The sequence below is a fragment of the Anolis sagrei genome, chromosome 5 (genome assembly GCF_037176765.1).
Source record: "Anolis sagrei isolate rAnoSag1 chromosome 5, rAnoSag1.mat, whole genome shotgun sequence".
NCBI lineage: Eukaryota > Metazoa > Chordata > Lepidosauria > Squamata > Dactyloidae > Anolis > Anolis sagrei.
Genome location: NC_090025.1, coordinates 163,368,364 through 163,377,575, shown reverse-complemented (window position 1 = coordinate 163,377,575; position 9,212 = coordinate 163,368,364). Strand labels below are relative to the sequence as shown.

The following is a 9,212-nucleotide window of genomic DNA, read 5'->3' as shown; positions in this document are numbered from 1 at the left end:
CCAGGGGCGCTCTTGAGGCACTTTTGGGAGAAAATAGACCTTGACATATGCGAGTTGTAGTTACTGGGATGTATAGTTCACCTATAATCAAAGAGCATTCTGAACTCCACCAATGAGGAAATTGAACCAAATATGGCACACAGAACTCCCACTGCAAAAGAGCCTCCACCACACTTCTGCTTAAGTGTTTAAAACATGTAAGATATGCAAAGATGTCTCTAGGATTCTCTTTCTTTTGTTATCCTCCCCCATGTCTGATGGGGCTTACTTGCAAGTTGTTTACATGGGACTGTATTTTCCAAGATTTCCTCCTCACAGCATTGGAGCTGAGTCTGCTGCTTCCTTCTGTAAATGGATATTGAAGTTCCCTTTTACAGTTGAGGTCCCACTGCTCTCTTTAATCTGCTCTTGTATCCTCAATGTCATTCCCACTTGACAGCTTTTTCAGAACAGCAGTTTCCTCTTTATTACCCAACACTCCTGGAGGAGGAGAGAGGCAGGCCTATGAAAGCAAGGTGTGGTTTGGTTTAGAACAGTTTTGTCTCTTACCTCTTTCAGTTATTACTTAAATCAGCCTAAGGCATACTCCATACGCTGTTCGCAAAAACCTATGATTAGGAAGAGGAAAGGTATGAACTTTGTTGTTGCTAGTGAGTGCCTTCAGGTTGGGTTGCTGTGATTTTTCTGGGCTGTATGGCCATGTTCCAGAAGCATTCTCTCCTGACGTTTCACTCACATTATCACGGGGTGCCTGCACCTTACACCACTGGAGGAATTACACAATTTACCTGGTTTGGAACCACCTGACATCCTCCGGGAAGTAGCAACCAATAGTGAAAGTACCAAGGCAGTGACATCTCCGGCCCATCCCCTGTTTGGGTATCAGCCAGCATGCCAACAACTTAAATCAATAAATAGTTTTCTAAGATCTACGGATACACTTGCTGGAACACCTCAGCAAGCAACTGTCCAAAAGTGGCAGGCTCAAACCAAGAACCTCAATCAGTGGCTGAGACCAGATGAGAGACTCCCCCCTGGGCACACAGAAAACTGGGAGACTTGGAAGGCACTGAATAGGCTATGCTGTGGCACCACGAGATGCAGAGCCAACCTTAAGAAATGGGACCACAAAGTGGAATCCACGACATGCGAGTGTGGAGAAGAGCAAACTACAGACCACCTGCTGCAATGCAACCTGAGCCCTGCCACATGCACAATGGAGGACCTTCTTATAGCAACACCAGAGGTGCTCCAAGTGGTCAGCTACTGATCAAAGGACATTTAATAGTATACTAAGTTTGCAAACTTTGTGTTTGTAATTTTTTTTAATTGCAATACAACTGTTTGGTTTGCTTCTAACACAATAAATAAATAAACACCCACATCTAGACAACACATTACCTTCAAGTTGTCTCCAATTTATGGCAATCCTAAAGTGAACCTGACATGGGGTTTTCTAAGATTGTGTGACTTACCCAAGGTTACACAGGCCCCATTGAAGCTACTTCACCATCAACACTGCCATATAATTCAGAATCTGATCCCAAATTATCTGCTTTGAACTGGATTATATGGCAGTGTAGACTCATATAATCCAGTTCAAAGCAGATAATGTGGGATAGGATACTGGATTGTATGGCAGCATAAATCCAACTCCATTGTGTTTTAGTGGCCAAGAGGGAATTCAGACTTTTCCAGATTCATCATCTACATGACTCCCTGGTGGCACTGGAAATTAAACCACTGAGCTGCTGAACTTGCTGACTAAAAGGTTGGTGGTTCGAATCTGGGGAGCAGGGCAAGTTCCCGCTGCTAGCACCAGCTTCTGCCAATCTAGCTGTTTGAAAACATGCAAATATGAATAGATCAAAAGGTACCGCTTCTGCAGGAAGGTAACGGTGCTCCATGCAGTCATGCTGGTCACATGACCTTGGAGGTGTCTATGGAGATGAGCACCACCCCTCAGAGTCAGACATGACTATTCTTAGTGTCAGGGGAAACATTTACCTTTACCTTTAATCTGCATCTATACCGTAGTATTAATGTAGTTTGACACCACCTTAACTGCCATCGTCAATGTGCTTGGATCATGGGAATTGTAGTTTTATAAGTTCTTTAGTTGCCTCTGCCAAAGAGTTGTCATGTTATTTTGTAAGGCGCCATACTCTTTGGTTGAGAAGGCTGAAGTCCTTGTAAACCTACAATTCCATAACTTGGAGCCATGGCAGTTAAAGTGGTATCAAACTGCATTAATTCTACAATGTAAGTGCACTCTTAGTCCACTGTTCATACACCATGCTGCATGTGCATTGTGTTGGTGTTAAACCACACCTGCTAAATTCTATAGTTCTCAGTGAGGGAACAGATAGACAGGAAACTAGTTAGGCTAAGAGAATCCCTTCCCCCATTACTGAATGCCTGTTGTCTGTGTCTTCTCTCACTCTCTTTCCTCCTCCGTTCTCATTGATGATATAGAATAGAATTCTCAGGATGTATGTTCTCTTTTGTTTTAAGCCCCCCTCCCCCAAAAAACACATAGAATCATAAAGTTAGAAGAGACCTTGTGGGCCATCCAGTACAACCCTCTGCCAAGAAGCTAGAAAATGCCATTCAAAGCACTCCCGACAGATGTCAATCCAGCTGCTGTTTAAAACCTCCAAAGAAAGGACCTCCACTACACTCTGAGGCAGAGAGTTCCACTGCTGAACAGCTTTAAAAAGAAAAAGAGAACAACAAAAAGGGATATGTCTCTAACCTTTGTGAAACTGTGTACTTCTGTTGTTGTTGTTGTTCATTCGTTCAGTCATCTCCAACTCTTCGTGACCTCATGGACCAGTCCACGCCAGAGCTCCCTGTCGGCCATCACCACCCCCAGCTCCTTCAAGGTCATTCCAGTCACTTCAAGGATGCCATCCATCCATCTTGCCCTTGGTCGGCCCCTCTTCCTTTTGCCTTCCACTTTCCCCAGCATAATTGTCTTCTCTAGGCTTTGCTGTCTCCTCATGATGTGGCCAAAGTACTTCAACTTTGTCTCTAGTATCCTTCCCTCCAGTGAGCAGCCGGGCTTTATTTCCTGGAGGATGGACTGGTTGGATCTTCTCGCAGTCCAAGGCACTCTCAGCACTTTCCTCCAACACCACAGCTCAAAAGCATCGATCTTCCTTCGCTCAGCCTTCCCTAAGGTCCAGCTCTCACATCCGTAGGTGACTACAGGGAATACCATGGCTTTGACTAGGCGGATCTTTGTTGCCAGTCTGATGTTACTTCTGTTAGTGTACAATAATTGGGCAAATGAGCAGTGTCATTTTCATGTTGAAGTGATACAGAATAAATAACTCCAAATTAAGTTCTGATATCTTGTGGCTTCCATTCTTACACAACATCTTTCCCTTCATCACCATCCATGCTTTCATCCTCAGCATACCCCCTTCTATAGAAATGCAGGGAACAACTGGAAATGAATCATGGCTTTTAATGTGTAGCTGTTTCTGATGTCCTACAAAGTCTGAACCTCCTACCTGGGGATGACCACATTTATCCCTCTTTCTGATGCAATCTATTGTTGTGACATCTCCCAGTCATATAAGGATGGGCTCAAACCAGGTGCCTGGACATGAAAGGAAGAGAAGGAAAGACATTGGTGGCTTTACATCTAAGGGTCCCACATCAACAAAATGCTGGGCAACAAAGGCCTTGCAGTTTACCAGCCACTTGGAAAGCAAATTATAGTGCACATGGCTGAACAGGCACTGAGGCTGCCCCTAACCCAGCTCATGGTATTCTATTTCTTGATATCTTTGTTTTTTGTCAAAATCTGTAAGCCACTGCTGCATCTCTTCTTCACCATTGGCAGGGTGATTTCCTATTTGGTCGCTGTTAATGTGACTAGGATTGTCATCCTGTGCTACTTCAGTCTAAAGATAGCAAGTATATTGCAGTTAATTCTTGTTAGGAAGCTCAGAAGAGAAGTGCTAGATCCAGTGGTTCATATCCTACAGCATTCTTGGGCAGCTGTAAAGAAGTTTGGTTTTAATTTGGGCAGTGCATTGCAATATTATGCTGCCAGATGGGTTCTCAAGTTGCTGTTTTCACTCCTGAAACGAGGAACGTTGCCAACTGTCTACTCTGCATGGCATGGACTCCCCCACTCCACGCATCCTTTTCTTCAAGAGAACAGTGAAGCTTACCAGACTTTGTTACAACCGATCATGAAACAAATAACTACTGCACTCTTTCTAGGAATTCTCGATGGAGTTCGGGAAGCTTTCTACTTGCCAGTACGAGTAGGGAAGTACGTACTGACCCAACTTTTTGACTACCGCACACCACAGCGGCACTCAACCTACAAAGAGAGCATCTCAGAGGACATCATCTGTGTCCTCCCACATACCCGCATCTCCTTGAGCAAGCGTTTTAAGGGTCCTGCCACTCCTGTTCACAAAAACATACCTCCAAGCTTTGCTGCACTTCGGTTTGTCGTGGCCACAGAATGCATTGTCAGTGGGCTGGGCAGGTATGGCTTGGACTTCACCAATATCCCTCTGCATGTAAGATTTCAGAACAACATCAGAATGAAGAATGAATGTTCTTCAATGCAACAGAACAACTCAGCAGTGAAGATGATCAAGGCCAGCTGTGCAGTCTTCCTTGCACTCTACCTTTCAGTGATCTCCAGCATTATTAAGAACATCAGATAAATAGACAAATGGTGCAACCTTCTTATGTTGACAGGTTTTTTTTTATGAAACCTGACCTAGTTTTCACCCAAACTGGGCAACTGTGTTCAGTCTGATTTTGTTTTCCTTGGGACCCTATTGTGGCCTCAGATCGGCAAAAATGAAAAAAAAATGGAATGGTCAGAAGTCTTCTTCTGGTTTTGAAACAAGTTTTTTAAAAAATGGTGTGCTCTTTTAATTATAAAGGTGGGTTGTATCTCATAAAATAATAATTAGTATAATTGTGTCGATGAGCATTTTTTGCTTTTGGTATCCACTGGAGATCCTAGAATCAAATTTCAGCGGATGCCAAGGGCCCTCTGTACTAATTTTTCTGTTTATGAGATACAAGTTACCTTTAAATGGATATCAGGTCTCTCTTCCTGTACTATTTCAGATTTTTAACTACTCTGGTGGATAACAAAAACTAAGGATGCTCAGACCTATCATAGTGGTGGGGTTTTCCTGGCAACGTTTGGTTAGCGGAAGTTTCCCTTGGCTTTTTCTTAATTTGACTGTTATTTAGCACATATTAGAAAAGCTGTTAACTACCAATCCATGGTCATTACATTGGTCTGGCTGGCGGGAACTGGAGTTCAACAATGTCTGAAGAGTCACCTAGTCCTCAGCTTTGAGCAAGCATTTCTGTGAAGTAATTTGCACAGACAATATTAAGCCAAAGTCTATCCTGGGCATATAGCTATTAAGTGAATGTTCATTTGGGAAACGGGTTAAAGTAGGGAAATAAAACAAAGCTTAGAGTGGAACAAAAGCCTCAGCAATCACAACAATAGTGTTACCAGGTTTACACTGGAAAATAAAACCTATACAACGGTATAATAACCTTGATTATATTTTGTAGGATGCAAAATACGTAGCCACATTAGCAAATATCACAGTGTTGCAGAATTAGATTTAGAATTTTCTGATAAGCCACTGATTTAGACTTTTCTGATAAGGCACGATAGATTACTCAGTGTAAGTAGATCAGAACTGCAACCTGAACAGGTATTAATTGAGAGCGATAGAGGATCACCACTGAATTATTAACTCTTCTTTTGGCAAATGGAAAATAGCGCTGAAGGCAAAGTGAGGCACAGTGTACTTCCTTAAGCCTGTCTAGATTAAGAAAGTACACCATTGCCTTAATTAAACTTTAGCACTACTTTCCATTTGCCAAAAGAAGAGTTAACACTGAAGCCTGAGGGCCCTTCCACGCAGCCCTATATCCCAGAATATCAAGGCAGAAAACCCCACAATATCTGCTTCGAACTGGGTTACCTGAGTCAATATTCAGATAACGCGGGATTTTCTGCTTTGATATTCTGGAATATAGGGCTGTGTGGAAGGGCCCTGAGACAGATAGCCAATGGAGAGATCTGCAACGCCACATGGACCTCACCTTTTGTGATATTTTCTAACCCATACACCAGGTAACACTTCCTGTGTGAATTACAAACGCCTGCTTTTAAAGTATGTTTTTCCCAATTTGGAAATCAGGTATTTTACTTAAAAGCTAACTTCCAGTTAATTTTAAAGAGGGACCACCAGTCTTTCTCCTTTTTTTTCTAATTAATTCCATTTCAACAACAGCCCCCAAAGGAAGGCTATTTGTAGCAAAACTACATCCTATGATGCAAAATAATCAGCTCTGAAAATCTAATAATTTATAATTAGAACCTAAACTGTTAGTTGGATGTTGGGCCTCTGGTTTTTTGTATTCCAGTATACCTAAGAAACCTACATTTGGGGACTAGTTTCCAGAGTCCACCATCTAGGCTTTTCTAACTCGGTATGTGACTTTGAAAAAGTAACGTTATTTATTATTTATTTTATTCACCTGCCTTTTTTGATACAGGAGCTCAAGGTGTTCCGAACTCTGCCACTGAATTCATGGGGCAAGGATTGTTGGCTTATACCATCCCTACTGTGAACAGCAACCAACCACATAAGCATCCCTTAAAAGCAGCTTTTCCTGATATACAAATAAGTGGTGGGAAAATGCAATTTGCTCAAGGGCTCTGTCTCACACTGCTGTAATTGAAGGAGCAGACCTGGCGTCAATGAAAATTAGCATTGCTGTGCAGGGGGCAGGTTCAGTCTGCTCTTGTATCTGAGGAACTGTATATACAAAGACAGTTTATAAGCAGATGCCAAATCTAGCCTTAATCAAATCTAATCATAGTTGTATTGCACAGTGAATAACATGCCCAAGCTGTCTTTCTAAAATTTATTGTATTGAATAACAATAATGAGATGGGTTATTAAGGGTAATGTTACAATATAAAGAAGTTGTGTGTGTGTGTTAGGGGCGAAACTGTTTTGTCTCAATGGCTGAACTGTTAGTTGACAAAAACATACCATTGGAGAAAGGGAACCACACCTCAAAATACACAGGGCTCCTCTGAGTATGAAGTCTCCCCTTCTTACTCATCTTTTCACATGATACTGCATAATATTTGTGGTTATGTGCTCCATTCGTTGTGTCCGTAGGTTCATTGGAACATGCTAGCCCCCTCACCACGACAAGGTGACAGTCCATCAAGGGGATATGCCTCCAGGTCAACTCACAGTGTAGAATTAATATATTTTGGCACTACTATAGCTGCTATGGCTCAATACTATGCAATCATAGAAGTCGTACAAGTTCTTTAGCTTTCTCTGCCAAAGAGTGCTGGTTCCTCACCAAACTACAACTCCCAGGATTCCATGGCATTGAGCCATGGCAGTTAAAGTGGGGTCAAACTGCATTAATTCTACACTCTCATGGCTGAGGAAGGCATTGTTGCTGGAGGTGTAATGAATGTCAACACCGGCCTTCAAGAAGTGCTGAAGACCACAGTCATCCATGATGGATTGGCCCATGAAATTCATGAAGCTGCCAAAGCCTTAGATAAACGCAAACCGATCTTTGTGTTCTTGCATCAAATTGCAACGAGCCCATGTATGTCAAACTGGTTGAAGCCCTTTGTGCTGAACATCAGATCAACTTATAAAGGTTGATGACAACAAGAAGGTGGGAGAATGGGTAAGTCTCTGCAAGATCGACAGAGAAGGAAAACCCCTCAAAGTTGTGGGCTGCAGTTGTGTGGTTGTGAAAGACTATGGTAAAGAATATCAGGCTAAAGATGTCATTGAAGAGTACTTCAAGTGCAAGAAATGAACAAATAAAATATTTTTAGCCTGTTTTTTTAAAAAAATCTCTACTCTCAGATGTAGAGTTTTTCTTGGTGAGATTTATTCAGGGGAGATTTGCCATTGCCTTCCTTTTGGTCCATGTGTGATTTGCTCAAGGTTACCTAGAAGGTTTCTATGACTGAGTGAGGATTTTAACCCTAATCTTATGGAACCAAGTTTCAGATGTAAAGCACTACAACACACACTGCAGGTAGACAACTTACAGCACACAGATTGGAAATCAAGCTCACCCACCAAAAGTACTAGGAACATTAAAACCTTTGCCTGAAAAGTGCCATTTCTGATTCTTGTTGAATAAATTGGTAAACTGGCTGGGATTTCTAGGAGTTGTAGGCCAAAACATCTGGGGACACACAGGTTGAGAACCACTATTCTAACCCAAAGACACAAAGTCTGATAGAAAGACACAAGTTATGGGGCCATGGTAGCGCAGTGGGTTAAACCGCTAGCTGCTGACTGGAGGGTTAGCAGTTCGAAGCCGCGAGTCGGGATGAGCTCCCAGCTGTCAGCCCTAGCTTCTGCATACCTAGCAGTTTGAAAGCATGTATTGTGAGTAGATCAACAGGTATCGCCTCAGCAGGGAGATAAAAGAATGCCCCATGCAGATATGCTGGCAACACAATCAGAGAGGTCTATGGACAACAGGATCTTTGGCATGGAAAAAATGGAACAAGAGTACCTCCCCATGGCCAGGGTTGAGCCTCACCTCCAGATGCCGGAGATGGAAGGGAAGGCCTTTACCTCTGTCTGTGTATTGCATGTTGCTGTTGACGGTGGAAAAAAGGCATTGAATATATGCAAAACTGAAATCCACCCTGAGTCCCTCTGGAGAGCTAAAGCAGAATATAAATAAGGTATATTATAGTATTATTACTATGGGAAGGAAAACGTGATTTTAAAATCAGACATAAATGACAACTTGGTACTATACTTTTGAATAGCCTTTCCATTCAGATACTCCTTACCTCTTTTGAATTATAATATCTCAATTAAAAACTAAAGGGTTTGGAAATGTTCTTGATACATGGAGGATATGGAAGTTGCAAGACCAGTACTAGCAATAACATTCGACTCCTGCTTGATCTCCTGACCATTGGTCTATGGGGCCTCACAGCATTCTATTTTGTCCCCATGCTATCTAACATATGCATTAAATTGCAAGGAGAGGTTCTAGACCAGGCATTGGGCAAACTTCGGCCATCCAGGTGTTTTGGACTTCAACTCCCACAATTCCTAACAGCCGCAGGCCCCCTCCATTCCTCCCTCAGCCGTTTAAACGGCTGAGGGGGGAAAGGAAAG

General features: G+C 42.5%; 1 pseudogene; it reads left to right on the top strand.

Moving 5' to 3' along the window:
• Window positions 1-7,481: 7,481 nt before the first annotated feature.
• Window positions 7,482-7,883, top strand: LOC132777368 (small ribosomal subunit protein eS12-like; annotated as a pseudogene).
• Window positions 7,884-9,212: the final 1,329 nt, after the last annotated feature.